This window comes from Zalophus californianus, chromosome 11 (assembly GCF_009762305.2).
Source record: "Zalophus californianus isolate mZalCal1 chromosome 11, mZalCal1.pri.v2, whole genome shotgun sequence".
NCBI classification, from domain to species: domain Eukaryota; kingdom Metazoa; phylum Chordata; class Mammalia; order Carnivora; family Otariidae; genus Zalophus; species Zalophus californianus.
In genome coordinates this window covers 95255827-95273092 of record NC_045605.1, presented here as the reverse complement: position 1 = coordinate 95273092, position 17266 = coordinate 95255827, and the positions used below count along the sequence as shown (strand labels likewise).

Sequence of the window (17266 nt, the reverse complement as noted above, 5' to 3'; positions counted from 1 at the left end):
AAATGGACTTACTAAGGGATTATGGCAAGGCTTATGTGAGCTTGTCTCTGCAAAGTGCCTGGCACCCAGGAAACGTCAAATAATTGCTACCAATTACAATAATAACAATCACTATCCAGAAGTTGTTGCCTTCCTGACCAACAGTCTGAAGCCCTAAGGTGGGTGAGGGGGGGCTTGATTCAGTCTCCAAATGTATATGCCTGACCTGGAGACCTCCATGCCTGAGGGTGAGAGGGTGGGGGTTAAGCAGGGCAGGGCTGGGCCAGAGGGTAGGGATTAAGCAGGGTGGGGCTGGACGGCCTACCTGCACATGGGCGGAGCCTCTGTCTCTGAGCCTCTAGCTGTGCCTCAGGGGCCTGCCTGAGGCCTGGAGGTCCAGCCAGTTTGGTGAGTTGACAACTGATCTCACCGCATGGGCTCAGCTGGCCTGCTCGGGCAGAAAGTGGAATGAGAAAGCCTGGCCTGGATGTTCTGCTCTGGAAGCCCGCCTATCTGGGGGCTCTGCACCTGCAAGCTGGTCCTGAGCCACTCAGCTCGCCAGGTCTCTGGACTTTGTCCCAGTCATCCATAAAAAGAGGCTGGCCACAGGTGGCGGTGTTTGTTTTCATGTGTAACAGGTGATACGTTTCGTGAAACCTCAGCTAGCTCCAGGGGCTGGCTTTTGGACCTCTTCACGATCTTATTTTTCATTCCAGGCTCATAACTCTTGTTGTTCTTGTTAAAAGAGGAAAGAAAAGAAAAAGTAAAAGGCTGTTTCCTTCAAGACCTAGGTTTGAATCCCAGCTCTGCTTCCGACTAGCTGTGTGACCCTGAGCAAGGGAGTTACTGAATCTCTCTGAGCCCCAAATCTCATCTCTAACACGGGGGGCACCACCTCTGCCACTCTGGGTCAGAAGACCACTCACCCAGATCAGACCCTCCCAGGAATCCCAGGATGTTGAAGCCCCAAGCCCTGCTGTTTGGCTTACAGATGCAGAACCCGGGGCCCAGTGAGAAACAGCTCCTGCCACACGATCCCACTAGCCGGGGGGACAGGCTCTGGTTCTACTGAGGACCTTAATACCTAAAGCTGGGACTGACTTCTGGCATTTGAGGGAAGAAGGCCAGGGGTACCACGGGAACGTAGGCAGCAGCTCCCCCCACCCCCCACCCCGCCAGACTGTGACAGAGGGGTAACAGCACCTTATAGTTTCCATCACACCATTCCCACTGTCTCTTATCTAATCTCTGTAACAACCCCCCCAGATATTATCCCCATTTAACAAATAAAGAAACTGAGACTCAGAGGTTCAGTGACTCGCCTAAGGCCACACAACTAAGTGGCTAAGCCCTGATTAAAATTCAGCTCTGACTTGAGACCAGAGCTCCCCCCCATCCCCCACCACTCTGTGAGGTGGACAGCGGGACTTCATCATCCCTGTTTTATAAGCAGGATCTCCAGCGCTCAGGAAGGTGGAGGTACTTGCCCTTGTCACGTGGCAGATGGGGGCCCAGCTGAGTTTTGCGTCCTCCCAGATTCTCTGACGCTGGAGTCCAGTGTCCTGCCCACTTTGTGATCCTGCTCCCCACCGCCGAGCAACCTCACACGGGGGTCAATGAAGCCCGGCGTTAGAGGGGCAGTTCCCGGGTCGCGAGCTCATGGAATCAGAGCAACCAGGGATGGGGCCAGGCCTCTGCAGGCTTCACGCACAAGCGTTTCAGAACCTGGACCCCACGCGAGCCAGCGGTGACAGCGATGGTTGGGCAGGGTCAGGCTGAAACACCAGGACACCAACCTGGGCCTGACTGGCACAGGCAACCGGAAAGGGGGTAGCATGCCCCCCCCCCCCCACCGAGAATGGCCCGTGGGTCAGAAGGCCTGAGGGGCTGTCCTCCGAGGGGCTCCCAAGTGGCCACTTCTACTCAAGAGATTCCGTCCTGAGCCAAGCCCACTGCAGTGCGTGGAATCTCCGCTCCAGGCGGGCCCTGGGCCGGACACGGGAACAGGACGAATGAAACCCACGCATCCCTGCCCTCAGTGCCCCGTCTGGAGGGACAGAGCCACACAAGTGAGCAATTACACACCAGCATCACCTTCAAGCAGCACCCAGACTCCCGCTCTCCCTCTGAGGGACAAGACCGGCACTTTAGAACATAGACTCCGGTACTGAACAGTAACAAGAGCTAATGCTTTTGTAGTTACTACTTGCCAGAGATTGTGCTGAGCGCTTCATCCTCACAATGACCCGACGAGGTGACGACTGCTTTGAACTCCAGTTTATGTGTGAAGAAAGTGAGGCTCAGGGTGGGAAAGGGACTTGCCCAAGGTCACACAGACCGTAAAGCTGGGAGTTGAACCCCACCAGTCCAACCCTCTGCTGTCACGCTATGCTGCCCGCAGAAACCAATTTATTAATGACAGGGCACTAAAATAGCCTCACCAAGTCCCAACCTACGTTCACTGGGTTTTAGAGCCCAGCCTCTGAACCCAACCAACTGAAGACATTCTGGAACCACACTAGGCACCAGGGACCAGCTTGCACACCCAACACAGAGCCTGGCAGCAGGTGGTTAACAAAGGGCTAACCTCTGGGCCAGGCCTGGGGTTCCTAAGAGACTGAGGCTGGGCGCTAAGTGTGGGCCCAAGGGAGGCAATTAGGGAGAAGGAAGGGGACTCTAACCAGGGACCCCACATGGCATCAGGCAAGCTCTTCAGTCACAGCATCCTCCCCCGAGGCACTGGGTTCGGGAAGAAAGAGAACGGGAGCTGAGATGCCACCTCCTACAAGAAGCGTTCCCAGAAGACTCTCCCGGAGCACTGTCTGGTAGCCCTAACTCTCTCGGCGTGGGTAGTGAGGGTGGGCATCAGACAAATGCGGGGTCAACCCTGGCTCTGTCTACCCCCGTTACTTGACTTATCTGAGCCTCAGGTCCCTCATCTGTAAAATGGGCTAATACTTCCTACTTCCCAAGGCTATAGTTCTCAGCACCCCAAGGCCTGAGAGCCATTTTGGCTCTAGGGATATTTGACGGGAAGAGTGAGGGACAGAGTCAGAGAGGGCAGATGGGTGAGACACAGTACAGGAAGAGTCGGGCACACATGGGTACAGGGAGGGACTCTCTCCTTCTCATGGGTCCTTGGGTGAAAACACAGAAAAGATGGGGCCAAGTGTGGAGGGCAGGAGCAGGTCTCTAAGTCCAAGTGCAGGAAAAAGGAGGTCTTCCTGGCTGGGACCCAGCTAAAGCAGCTCAGCCCAGGTGAGAAGAAAAGGGCAGGATTCTCTGGGGTCTCACACTCTCTCCTTCAGTCCTTCCCCCGCACCTGCCTCTTCCCTTCTGTCTATGTCCCTGTCTCTGCCAGTGGCTTCTTCTGAGCCTTGCCCTTGACCCTGTCGCTTCCTGTGTCCAAGACCAGCTCTCAAGTCTCCTCCTCTTTCATCCTGAGAGCATCTGGTATCTGGAATGTCCCAGGGCAACCTGGCCAGCACACGGGCCCCTGGCTCCAGCCTAGCCAGCTCCAGGGAGGAGTGGCCTGGCGAAATCGATTTCCACAGTTGGCTGTAGGCATCCAGGGCCTCTGAGACTGGGATGAAGGGCAGCACCTCCCATAGGGCAGGTAGAGCCCAAGCCCTAGGGTGGACCACCAGCCCAGACACCTGAAAGCTGGGGCACAGCCCATTAGGGCTCCATCGCCAGGGAGAGAGGGCCCCGGGCCTGTCAGGTCCTCTGGGATTGCCCAGGAGCAGGGCCTGGGCAGGCTCAGCCAGGGTGGCCTCGGGCCTCGGCACCTCTGGAGGCATTCTGGCTTCAGAGGTACTTGGAGGGCAGATAGAGGTAGACTGGTGGGCGGTGTTGTTGGGTGGGGAGTAAAAGAGAAGCAGCCGAGGACAGAGACCCAGAGGTAAGGAAAGAGAGACAGAGAATGACAGGGCCAGGGGATAGAGAGAGATCCCAGGTGAAGGGAGACTCCTGGGCATCCACGACTCCAACCCACAGGCCTCGGGCCCTCTCTGGTCTGCATAGGAAGCCCCCAGGGGAGACTAAGGCAAAACCCACCCAGGCATGCAGGCCCTGCTAACCCAGACTGGATACTACCCTGGGAGCCAGCCCAGCTCCGCCTCCCCCATGCTCACCCCTCACCTTCTTCTGTAGCCAAGAGCCCGCCTTCCCCGCGGCCTCCCTGAGAGACTGGCGCCCCCCCCCCCGCCCCCGTTCTTACCCACACTGCCCGCCCCCCATCAGCTGTCGACAATGGCCCATCCCCTCCCCAGCACATTCTCCTCAGCCTTGGCCTCCCCCAGATTCTGGGAGCACCAGGCAGAGCCGCGGGCGGAAGTGCCCCCCCCCCCGAGATCCCCCTTCTGAGCAGGCTGGGTCTGTATCACCCGAAGGGGCACGGGAGACACTCAAGAGACCCCTCTGATTGCTGAAGCCGGCAGAGGACTTGACCGCAGCCCAAATGAGCAGCCAAGTCCCAAACAGCCCCATGGGGTCCCCTAACTTGAGCCCTCGGGGCCCTGGGGAGGTGGAAGAAGAAAAGAACAGAGCCCAGCTTGCTCTACTCCCTAATCACTGCCCCTCCCTAAACCTTAGTTTCCCTATCTGTGCAATGGGGCAGGCCCTGTGCCAGCTCCTAGATCTCCTGGGGTGGGAATCTAGGACCCTTTACCCTGGAGACCTAGGGGTCTGCATTTCCACATCCTCTGAACCCACTTCCCACACCCAGGTGCTGGGGCATGCCTCTGCAAGGCAAAATTTAGTGAAGAACGTGAGCACGGCTGAGAGGCAGGGAATGGGGGAGGGGGTCCAAGGTCATGAGTCCCAGCAGTGGGCCTTGGCAAGCCCCCTTCCCTCACTGGGATAACAACAGTTCGTTCCTACCTTACAGGGAGGTGGGAGATTTGAGGAATAAAAATGCTCTAGCACAATAAAGGGAAGCATGTGATTATTATCACCATGAGAAGGTTCTGGGCCACAGGGAACTGGGAGGAGGGGTGCACAGACAGACAGACATGGAAAGGAAAGGTGCCTGGCACTACAGGAAAGAGCCTGTGTCCCCGGTGGGCCCCAGGGGCCAGGCATGGCATTCCAAGAGTTCTCAGCATAGGACGTGTGCTAACCTTGGTCTCAGACAGTTAGCTAGGGCCTCAGGTCTGGCCCCCCAGACATGCTGCTTCCCCCAGGCGACCCAGAACACCAGGACCAGAGCCAAGAGCTTAATGGCCTGGTGAGACTCCGGGTGGCCAGAGAGAGAGGGGGGAACTGTTTGCATTGCGGTAGGAAAAACAGATGTATAAGTCAACCACTGCGGGCTGGACCCAAGGCTCCTGGGAGGCAGCACTCAGGGCTTCAGGCCACCAGGATTCCTACCCCTACCCTACCAGGAAGCCTCTGGAAGGATCCCGAGAACACAGAAGGTAGAGGTATCCCCCTTCTACAGATAGGGAAACTGAGACTCAGGGAGGTACCGTGCCCAGGGTCACAGCTTGGAACTAGCAGAGCCTGATTAAACACATTTGTTTGCAGCTGATTCCATCCCTCTGCCCAATCTGTCCCCTTTTATCAGCCTAGAACACCCCCAGGCTAGAGCAGATATAACACAGGCCCTAGACCAAGGCCCAACCAGACACCTGCTCTCGGGTGTTAGGTGGGTGGAGGCGGAATGAAGCCTGGGCTGATTGCAAGGGAGGGGAGGGACAGGCATTTCCTGAGCTCCTCGAACCCACCAGACATCAGTGGTAGGTGTTTTGCACACTTTATCTCATGCAAGCCTCACAAGTGGTCAGCGAGGAGAGTGGCGTTCTTATTTTTAGGAGAGGGAAGCCAGAGGTCAGAGAAGATAGGGGCCTTGCTCGAGGTCACGAAGTGTGAAAGCCACAGGTCTGAGGCCAACCCTGAGCGGGGTCAGCCATCCCCAGCCCACACAGACCCAGCACCCTGAGCCCTGCCAGCCTGGCGGACCCCTGGGGGGCTCAGACCCACAGCAGCCACAGCCCCTGCTCGCACAGCCTTGGTGGGGGAATTAACTAACCCAGGTAACTAGATTACCAGCTGGACGGGACCCAAGACAGCTGAGTCAGCTTGGCCAGCGCACCATGGCTGGCCCCAGGGAAGACGGTAGCCGGAGCCGGGCCTCAAAGAATGAGGAAGACTCAGGTCAGGGGACAGGGGAGGAGGGGAGGGCATTCAGACGGAGCTGCGGGGCCCGGATACCCCAGTCTGGGAGTCTGGAGAATTCTATACTGTGCAGGGGTACAGGAGGGCAGACACAATCCCCAGGGGAAGCCAGGGGCTGAGGTAGGAGGGGTAGCTGGGCCCGACCCCACCTCCCTGGGCATTTGGGGCCCACCACCAGGGGCCCCAAATGCCCAAGCAGGAGCCGGTAACAGGGACGGCCTGAACCATCTATCTTCCCTCCATAGGTTCCTGGCCCAGAGCAAGGATCCCAGTCGAGTCCTCTCATCGAGCTCCTTGCACCCAAAACCCACCGGCCCAACTAATAGCCCTGGGGTCGCCAGTGCTGAGGCCGAGAATAGAGAGAAGGCCAGAGTTCTCCTTCCTTGATAAGGAGGCAGCTTGGGGCGAAGGGCCAGGCTCAGGATGAGGAACAAAGGCAACAGGGGGTCAAGTCCTGGCTCCAGCACCTCCTTAGCTGTAGGATCCTGGGCATGTCACCCACAGCCTGTCATTATCTGTAAAATGGGCTCAGAAATAATACCCTCGCTGCCTACTTCACAAGGTGTGTGAGGAGGCCTGTGGGAAAAAGTACGTGAGAAAATGTCCACGGCTAAAAGCTATAAAGCATAAGGTATCATTAGCAGAAATGAGAACTCCAACACCCTGAGGAGGGGAGTGACTGCCCCAAGGTCGCGCACCCAGGTGGCAGCAGAGTACCATTTGACCTGGGTCTCCTGGTGGCTAGGCCAGGGCCCTCCCACAGCAAGACTCTGAATCCCAGGGCAGCCGCGCCCCTCTGGCTGACCCTCTTTGATAGGCTGCAGCCCCCCAATCCCAGCTCCTTTGGTCCAGGACCCGCTGCCACTCTAGACCAGGGAGTTTGGGAATGGAAACCTGGCTCTGTGCCCTTCAGCTGTGACTTTGGGCAAGTTGCTACAGCCCTGGGACCCTCCATGTCCTCGTCCGTAAAATGGGGGCAGCTGGGTGACTGAGGCCGTGACTGCCAAGTGCCCAGGGCAGGGCCTGGCACCTTAGATGCCCGACAGATGAGGGCTCTCCCCTCTTCCCCTTGTTGTGCCTGCCAGGCGACAGCCAGGATTAGGCACACACTTCCACGGCTTGCCAGAGAAATGCCCCAAACAATAACTGGGAACATAAACGGGCTGGAGAACACTAGATCTTAGAAGAAGGTCACGTTACTGAATGGCTAGTGGGCGGGGGGTGGGGGCGGGAATAAAAAGTAGAGCAAGACCCTGGCTCAGAGACAGTGTGGGGGAAGCTGCCTTCCCAGCCCCCTCACTTGAGGTCCCCTGGGGCCAGCACAGTGTTCAGGGAAGGCACCTCTGCCCCCGCACCAGACCCGCAAGACAGAAGCCCAGAGTGTGTGATAGAGTTCAGGGGGAGGGGGGGGTGTTGAGGGGGAGCAGGGAGAGGTGATAAGGCCAGCGTTCCTGTACTGGTGCTCCTGATGCTTTCAGGGCCGCCTTGGACATATTAGGTTGCCTGTCAGAGCCTCAGTTTTCCTTTCTGTAAAATGGGGATGGTGATAAGCATCTTATCCTCTTGCACATAAATATATAACAGCACACACTGGAAAAGGTGATGAGGTGGAGGCAAGGGGAAGGTGAATTTAGGCCTCACACAAGCCTTTACCAAATGGGACAGGGTTCCTACTGTGAACAGCACCGGGAGCTGAGATTTACCACACAGCCTCCCCTACGCCATTCCACGACTCCATTGGCTCCCCAATTGTAGTTCCCAGACCAGCAGCAACAGCATATCCTAGAAACCTATAAGACATGCACATTCCCTGGCTGTACCCCAGACCAAGGGAATCAGAAACCTTAGGGGTATTATCTGTGCTTTAAACCCTCCAGGAGACTCTGCCCTATGTCAGAGTTTGAGAACCACTGCCCCCCTCCATGACCCACCTCCTACTCCAGACAAACCTCCTCCCACGGACTCATCTTCCCATTCCCCGGCTCCCAGAAGACTGTTGAGAAGGAAGGAGTCACCATGGAGAAAGGTCATTAAAAAGTAAAGAGATCTCATAATTAGTTAATAACACCACAGGCTCCTGGAAGGGAGACAGGAGGGTCAAAAGTCAGAATCTAGTTGAAGAGAAAAAGCTCCCTATATCTGTCTGACTTTCTCCTTCTGTCTTACCCCCGCCAACACACAGACACATACCCCAAGCACCGGCCCCCTTCCTTCTACGCGCTTGCTACCTAGCACCTAGGGACACAGTGCCCTCTCTCTCTAGTGGGGCTGGGGCTAAGTTTGGGGGTACATTCTGGTGGTTATAGGGGAAAGGGCTCTTCCCTGAGAACTGGTCCTCAGACCATGAGTTTAAAAACCACCTGACTGGAAAGCCTCTTCCAGAAATTCATTCCATGGGGAGTATAAGAATGTGAGCACAAGATACATGTCTGGACAAGGCGGTCACTCTAGCAATGTGGAAGCTAATGAAAAATTCAAAATGGCCTAAATGTGCAACAGCAGGAGAATGCCAAACTGGGTCATGGTGGCTCCACAGAGTGTGATACTACGGGGCTGAGGAAGAATATTGAATCACATGGAACAATCCTCCCTCTACAACGTTAACCCAGAGTAGCAGTACGGGAAATGGTTCACATGGTATAATCCCAGCCGTGTGTGTGCGTGCGTGTGTGCATGTGTGTGTGTGCGCGCGTGTGAACACCAAACTGTTCACAGTACTTATTTCTGAGTGGTTCTTGCCTCCTTTACATCTATCCTAACCTCTAAATTTTTCCACAAAAGAATATTTCTTCAATAATTTTAAAGTTTGTGTGCATGTGTGTGTGCGCGCGCGTGCGCGCCCATTTGGTTCAGATGGATATGACGTTTTTAAATGGTTGAGATATCCTTCCTACATCAGAACCACTGGCCTGGGGTGGCCTCTGCTACAAGGGGGACTTGGTCTCCCCCAGGGAGTGTCCACATTCCATGTGGACATCATCCCAATGAGCCTGGTCAGGACCGTTAAGTGGAAGCTAAGGGAGGATGTGTTTGCTCAAATTCTATACCATATTTTTTTTAAAGAGTCAGATCTGTGCAGAGTTGAAAGATAGTGAGTTCTCCAAGCCTCCAGCGAAGGCTAGATGCTGTCCAGTAGCCTGGGTAGGTAGAGTGACTCAATGAACTACAGAGCTACTCACAAGACCATAATCCCATTAGTGTATACACAAGCCCCTAACTTCCAGTCTAAGACAAGAACACCCAGGTCAAAGCTGGGCTCAGACAGTCCCATCGAGGGCTAAGCCCCCTGAAGCCTAAGGCTGTCCTGACTCCCAGAGCTCCAAACAGCCCTGGAAATCTCCTTCACTCCACATCAGAGACCTCTGCCCCTGAGGAGAAGGACTCTGTCATTTCTCCACAGGAGTGGCAGGAGTAGCCTTCACCTATCATTCTCTGGCTTTTCCTGAGGGTGCATTCTGCTAAGCATTTCACCCATATCCATTACCTCATTTAATCTTCCCGCAGGCAAGCTACGGGAGAGCTACCACTATCATTCCCCAGTTCACGGATAAAGAAACCAAGGTTCTGAACGGTTGAGAAAGTTGCCCAAAGATGAGCAGATGGTGGGAGGAAGAGCTGACCCATACCTAGGTCCCCCACTTGCAGCTTGCCCCCAAGGGGTTTCTGATATGAACGGTTTGAAAAGCATGCTATCTGGCCTCCTGGCAAAAGAGGAGCCTGCTGCTCAACCCTGCCAGGAGAGGGCGTGGGCAGAGAGAAAGGGGATCAGAGGGCCTTGCGGAGAGCCTCTAAAAGTTCAGGGCAAGTAGACCAAAACACCCTCCCTGCCGCAGTTACTCCCCCGTGGTGTGGTCCTGAGAGGTCAGGGAGGTGGGTTGTCGGTGTGACCTACAGTGACCCAAGGACCGGCCACCCACTCACTTACTCAGGACCTCCGACAAACCAGTCCTCCTGCACCCCCCACTGAGTGTTTATTTCCTTTACACACCAGGGCATCTCATGGGGTCCCGCTGCAACAACATTCTAATAAACCATCTCCTAAAACAGCGAGTGCGAAAGTGATTTTCCAACTGTAGTACAATTATTCATTGTTATCATTATTATTAGCAATGACAGATTAACATTTATTGAGTGCTTACGCATACCTGGCATCAAAGTGCCTTGTACTTATCCGAGGTACACATATTCCTCTCTCCACTTGTTTCCCTAAGGAGGGACCTCTACCAGGAGAACACCTCTGGTCTCGCTCCGCCCCTCCTTTACTTCCTGGACCCCAACAGAGACTTATGCGATTGGCTCGTCTCGAAGACGCACTGGGCATGCTCTGTGGGGCCCCGCCTCCCCCAGAGCCCGGCTGCCTGCATGCAGCCTTCCATCTGGGCTGTCCTCCGCTGCTGCCACCTGCTCCTGCAGGGAGGCTGGCCCCTGTCCAGCGCTGCCTGTGACCGGACAGGTAACTCTGCCAGTTTGAGGACGACGCTTAGAAAGCCCCGGATCTAAAGCCATGTTCTCCAGCCAGCCTTCTCAGTGCTGACGCTTCCAGTCGGAGCCCCATGTCTGTCATCTGTTTCCACTGGGTTCCGAATTCAGAAGAGGGGTTCTCTCTAAAACCTCAACATGTGTTAAGCTCCTTTAACCCTCACAGCACGGCCCTGAATTAGATATTATTATTATCATCCCTATTGTACACATGAGGAAATTAAGCTCGCTGGTGTCAGGGGCTGTTGAAAAGCTTTCTAAACAGGCAGCGCTCAGGGTGTATCCCCCTGGATGGAAGTTGGGATGACGCTCCCAACCATATCTGACTCTTGTGTCCCAGGCTCTGAGGCCAGTGGACATGGCCACTCCCTCCACAGACACTCCCTCCGTCTTTTGACAAAAGGCTTGGCAAATTGGTACTCACTTCAAACCAACACCCACACCCTTTTGGGAAAAAAGTATGATTTATCAACAACAAAAACCAGAATGTGATCCCAAGGTCAAATAATACATTTCTGTTTAAATATGTACAGTAAGTTTCTCCATAGCTTTATTGTATAAGGGTATTCCTTCTTTCTTGAGCATAAGAATATGGAATCCCTGCAGAAGATTCAGAAAATTGGGAAAAGTAAAAAAAATAAAGGTCTGTAATCTGATCTGTATAATCCCGTTGCTGTGTATTGAAATGTACTTATTCATCTACTTTTCAAAGGCAGGATAATAGTTTATAGTTCTGCAGCCCAAGAAAGGCTGTAACTTGCCCAAGGTCACATGGCCAGTAAAAGACGGGCTGGGGTCTCCTGATCCCCACGCTCAGGCTATTCACCAAGCTTCCCTGCTCCCCCCACCACCACAAAGGTTTAAATCCTGCTTCCTATTAATAACAACAGCACTACCAAAACCAGCTGATATATATATGTATATATATCATGTGCCAGGCACAGGCCATAAGTGCTTCATATATTTTAATTCACACCATTCTCAACAACCCTATGAGGTAAAGGTAAATACTATTATGATCTCCATTTTAGATGCTGAAACAGATGCTCAGAGGGGCTATGACACTTGCCCAAGGTCTCACCCAGCAGATAAGTAGCAAAAGCAGGAGCATCCTTAGGCAGTTTTGTTTGTGACATTGCTGATGGTTCCTTCCGAACTTGGGCCCACCCCAGCTGGACCCCAGGCAGGCTTCTGGAGCACTGACTGCTTCAAAAATAAGAAAATCAACCTAGAGGGTCACCTCCCTGGACAAAGTCACTCTGCAATTTCACAGCCGAGCCAGGATCTGAACCCAGACTGCCCAACACCCAGACTCCAGCGCTTTGTCCACTTTCCTACATTGGCTCTAGAAGCCTAAGTCCAGAAACAACAACTTCTATCCCGGATCCCCCCTCAGCACAACAAAGTCAGGTACGGGGCCCAAAGAAGAGTCAGAAGCCCCTACTGTGGGGAAAGAAGCCAGAGGGGACAGTGAGGGGCCTCCCAGAGTGACATGCCTGGTGGCCTGCAAAGAGACTGTCAGGCATGGGCCTCCCAGAGGGCACCTTCCCATTCCCCCAGCCCGTGCCCTCACAGGATGGTAGCACCTTCCACAAATAACTATGAACTGAGTCAGGGTTCACTAAGGGCCAAAGTGGCCCCTTCACCAGGCTGGGGCTAGAGGAAGTCAGGCTGTTCCCCTCTCAGGAGAGGAAAGGCCAGGCCTCACAAAGGAAGCTGAAGCCCTGACTGAAGCAGTCCCAGGCCAGCCAAACCAATCTTGCCTCCCTGGACCCAGGTTCCAGGAGCAGGATGGGCAGGCCTGAAGGGCAAGGCCCGGGCATCCAGACCCTGCTTCCCAGCTCCACCTTTGCCAAGGAGTCACCAAGGATCTGGCACCAGAGCTGGGTCCTGCTGGGCCACCCCGAGGAGAATCACTTACTTATTCATTCAACCATCATTTCCTGAGAGTCTGCTGTGTGCCAGGCCTTGTGCCAGGACTCAAGGATACAGAGATGGACAGGGCAGTCTCTGCCTGGGAGGGTTCACAGAGACACTCCATATGCCACAAAACAACAGTGCAAGAAGAGGAAAGTACTCAGTGTAGACAAGCACAGAGGAAGGGGGAGGAAAAGGAAGGGTTTGGAGAAAAGCTGCCATCCACGTTCAGACTTCCTTAACCCTCAGAAAGCTTGGGGTCACACTGGGGAGGCACATGCCCTGGGGAAGGCACTTTTTTGTTCTAGCCTCATGTCACCCTATGAGGTTGTTCCCATTACCCAATTTATAGATTCAGAAACTGAGGCTCGGAAAGGGTCACAAAGCTAGGAAGGGGCAGAGGCAAGATTCTAGCTCCAGAGTCCAGCTTTCTGCCACCATGCTCTCCCATCTCCCTGATCTGCAGACAGGCAGAAGGTAGGTAAGGTGGCTTCAGGTAGGGTAAGCAAGGGTGAGGAGGTGGGCCCATTACTGCCCGTGTGAGAGGAGTCGCCCAGTTCACCCAATATGTGTGTGTGTGTGTGTGTGTGTGTGTGTGTGTGCACGCACGCACACGCGCACACGTGCTTTACAAACAACAGATCCCAGGCCACAGAACTTCCTAAAAGCCAAGGAACGAAGAGGCCATTAGCACTGACAGAGAAGGGCAGCCCAGAGAGGAGAAGGAACTTATCTGAGGTCACACAGCCTGTAAACAAAGGAGTTGGAACTAATTCCAAGAACCAGAACACAGGGCCTCTTCTCTCCCCCTCAGCTGCTTCTCCATGTCAGCATTGAGTGAATCAGCTGCTGACAGGAAAAGCAACAAGTAGGGGGAACCCCAGGGGTGAGTCAGGAGCCAGCCAGCTCCCAGACACCAACTGGGCCTGTGACAGAGGCCCTGTGCCTGTGGTTGGCCTCCTCACAGGCACCATCAGGATGGGGCAAGAGGAGGAGGAAGGCAACACATGCTCACTGTGTTTACCTCTGGGCTTCCCTCCTGGCTCCTCCGATGAGGCTTAGAGGAGGGAAAGCCGGTGGGCAGGGCAGTTCCTGCTGAGATGAAACAGACCCCCCAGCCCTGGCCCCATCCTGTCCCACAGAGGGGCCCAGGCTCTTGCCTCCCTCCCACCTCTCACCGAGCCAACGCCTGACTGTTTGATGCTCTTGATTAAATCATAACCGCCCCCTCTGAGCTTCCCATGGGGTAGAAGAAGTGGTTATAACGGTTTGGAGTAAAGGGCAGGGCCAAGCCAGAACCAGGGGATGCCAGCTGGCCCCAGATGCTCCAAACCCAGAGGAATGCTCAGGGCCTGGGTCTGCTCAGCCTCGGGGCCAGACAGGGCTGTCGGGTCGTCAGGTGCAACGGGGCTGTGTCCCCAGGGTGGGGAGGAAGGAGCTTTCAGACAGTGGCTCAAAAGTGTGAAGCTTCGAGAGGGGACTGCCCCACACTGCAGAAACTTCAGAAGAGCCCACCAAAATCTACCCCCCCACACATGTGGGAAATTTGTGTCCCCACTGGCTAACCTCTCATCCCAGCCCTCCCTGGGCTGTAGCCAGGAGGCGGAGTGCCACAGGCTCACTCCCTCCCTCTCAAACCCACTGCTGACTGGTGCAAGCTCCCACCACTTGGCCAGATGACTCCCCCTTCCTGGGCAAGCACAGGGCCTCCTGGGCGGCTCCCTCCCTATCACTCCATAGCATGCATCACCCTCCCCAGCACCTCTGAGCCCCTGCTGGGCACGAGGGTGGAGGCTGGGTGGGGGAATAGGAAGAAAACCAGGGCATACATGGGGATCCTTTCCCTTCTCCCTCCGCCCTCCATGGTGCCTCTTTCTTCACCCCCAGCAGCAAACATCCCCAAAGGCCTGCAGGCCCCTCCTTCCCCATCACCACAGCCATGGAATCTTTCTCCCCTGACCACTGGGTCCCTCACCCCAGCACATCTGGAGACTGCTTTCCTCAAGTGTCCCTCTGAATACGTCACTCCCTGGCTCAGAAACCTTCAGTGGTTCTCACTTTCTACAAATCAGATCCAAACATCTCACCTTGGCATTGAAGGCCCTCCATGAGTTGATCCAACCCACCATTTCCCCCTTCACATCCCTGCAGGATCCCCATTCTTTGGCCAGACTGATCAACCGGGCAGGTTCTTAAAAAGTCCCTGAACACTCTGACCTCCTGCTTTTGCCTAGGTATTTTCCTCTGCCCAAAACTTTCATTGTAGCTAAGGAAACCTTCCCAATGCTTAAGACCCACCCCAAATTCCACCTCCTCCGTGAAAATTCCCTGTAATACTTTTTTCATTTATCTCCTACCAGAGTCACTGGTATCCCTTCCCAGACGGTAAGCAACTGAGGATGGGGGCAGTGTGTCATCCTTCGTCATGCATCATGTGGGCTGGAGGGGTGCTGGGGGAGACTTCCAGTATTTGCTTACTGAGTACTGTTTGAAATGAACATCTTCTCCTCCCCCCCCACCCCCCATGGGCCCCACCTACTGACCCAAGTTGATCCAAGCCCAATCAGGACTTGGGAGCCCAGGCAGGAAGTCTTGCTCAAGTGTCACCAACTCCAGGAAGCCCCTCACCCTCTGCCCTGGTTTCTCCAGTGTCTCACTGCTTCTAAGCACCCTCCCCTTCCAGAGGCATACACACCGTTTCCTCCCTATAAGTGCAGCCTTCAGTCAGACTCTTCCCACGCTACTTTCTAGCTGGTTCCAAATTGTAGGGCTCATCTCCCCAGGACATTCAGGGAACCGGCATACAGCACCCCCAGTCTCCTTTGGGCCCCAGCCTTGGTTGAACAGGTTAACAAGTGCCCACACTGACTCTCACCTTCACCCCAAGCCAAGTGTTCAGTGGAATAGCTGGGTTCCAGACACCAGAGCAGTACAGACTCATGAAATCTCATCTGGCCCCAAGCCCTGGGTGTGTGTTATCTGCCCCAGCAGGGGCATGGTAGGGGTGGGGGGCCCTCACTGTCAGCAACCCAAAATGAAGGCAGAGCCCAGGTCTGGCTAGGTCGCCTCTGTATCCCTGAGCTCCATCTAATATATAGTAGGTGCTCAGTAAACATTTTCGGGTTTATGTAACTGGACAACCACCAAATTCCAGCACTATTACAGAAAACGCAGCCACTCTTTGATCCAGATGACACACTCCCCAAACCTGAAATGGACAAAGTGATGCAGGTGGCAGGTGGCAATTTCTGGCCCTCACAAGGTCAGGAGGGGCTGCAACCAGCTTCCAGCCCTCTGAAAACAGGCTCATTCCCAGGCAGGAAGCCAGCCCATCACCTGCCCATCGGTGTCAGGGCAGCTGTTTATATAGTGAGGGCTCACTGGGTGCCTGGCACCTTGCTAACCACTGTATATGAATTATTCTGTTTAGTCCTCACTCCTGCCCTTGGGTTCTGCCGGGACTCCCATTCTACAGATGAGGAAACTGAAGCTTGGAGGTGAGTGGAATCCTAATCGGTTCGGTCCCCGAACCTAAGATCTTGCCCACTGAACTAGGCTGCCCAGCGACTATGACCCTGGCACAGGGCACCCACCAGCACCAGGAACAGAAACCTCCAGCCCAGTGAACTAACCCTGAGCATGCAGCAAGAGCCCTGGGCTTGACTCTGAGCCCAAAGTTTGGCGGGGTTTTCCCTTCTCTTCCCCCATAAGAACTTGTCCCGGGCCAGCTCACCTGGAAATGCCCCAGGAAGGGGACAAAAGCCCCCGCTGAGGTTGTGGTCTGAAGTCTTACTGGGATCTCAGTGTTGGGGGCAAGGGAAGACTGACATTTCCCTGCTTTAGGCTGCTTCCTCAGGGCTTGTGGGCTTAAGCCCCATCCGAGGAACTGGGGTGAACTTTCAAGTACTTCGCTTAATGCTCCGGGAGAGTTCCCTTGGCTCAGTGCCACCGGGTAGGGAGAGCTGGGCAGCCCGCTGTGAACACCTGTGGCTGAACTGCAGCCCGCTCTCACCTGCCGGCCCTCACCTTCCGGGCTTTTCGTGAGAAAGGGCAACGGGAGCACGGAGTTCACCTGGTCCAACCTCCTCCGTTTATGGAACCCGAGAAGTCCAGAGCAGGGGGAGGGGGGTCGGGCCCGGGGCCACACGGCTGGTAGATGACGCAGCCAGAGAACTGGGGGTCAGGACTCGGGGACTTCGGCTCCTTTTCACCCACCAGCTGCTTCTGTCACTTGCTCCGAGAAAGCTGCCTAAGCGGGCTCTGGAAGTGGGGGCGAAAACTAACTTTGCTACTCTTTGTCCGTTCGGCCTCCCCCCTGCCCCTCTCACCTGCTGGCTTTGCTTTCTGCTCGGCGCTGCAAGCCCGGCGTCGCCAGCTCGCGCCCGTCAGCGTCCGACTGCGCAGCCCTGGGCTCCCTCACTCGGCAGTCCTCCCGGCGGCCGTCGGGGAACGCAGCGGCTGGGCCAGGCCCCGCCCCCCTGAGGACACGCCCTGGGCACGCCCCCTGCCCTGCGGGAATGTTGCTGGCTCCCGGCCCGATCCGGCTCCGCCCACCAGGCCTCCCTAGGAGATGCCCGCCAGCCCCGCCCCCGTCCTGGGAAGGAGGGGGTGCCCCTTGCCCCGCCCCGCCCGCTGTGGCCTCCTTAATCCACCCCGCCAGCCCCGCCCCCTCGCCCCGCCTTCTCAGAGCTTTCCTCTGCGCCCCTCCTGCCAC

General features: G+C 55.5%; 1 protein-coding gene across 2 annotated transcripts in view; it reads right to left on the bottom strand.

Moving 5' to 3' along the window:
- The window catches only part of CD82 (CD82 molecule), a 49387-nt gene extending 32355 nt beyond the window's left edge, over positions 1-17032 (bottom strand). The window contains exon 1 of one of the 2 annotated variants that reach the window (XM_027580788.2): positions 16881-17032. The gene's annotated coding sequence lies outside the window, so the exon portion shown is untranslated. The remainder of the gene's footprint in view (positions 1-16880) is intronic. The other variant, XM_027580789.2, reaches the window with a different exon arrangement.
- Positions 17033-17266: the final 234 nt, after the last annotated feature.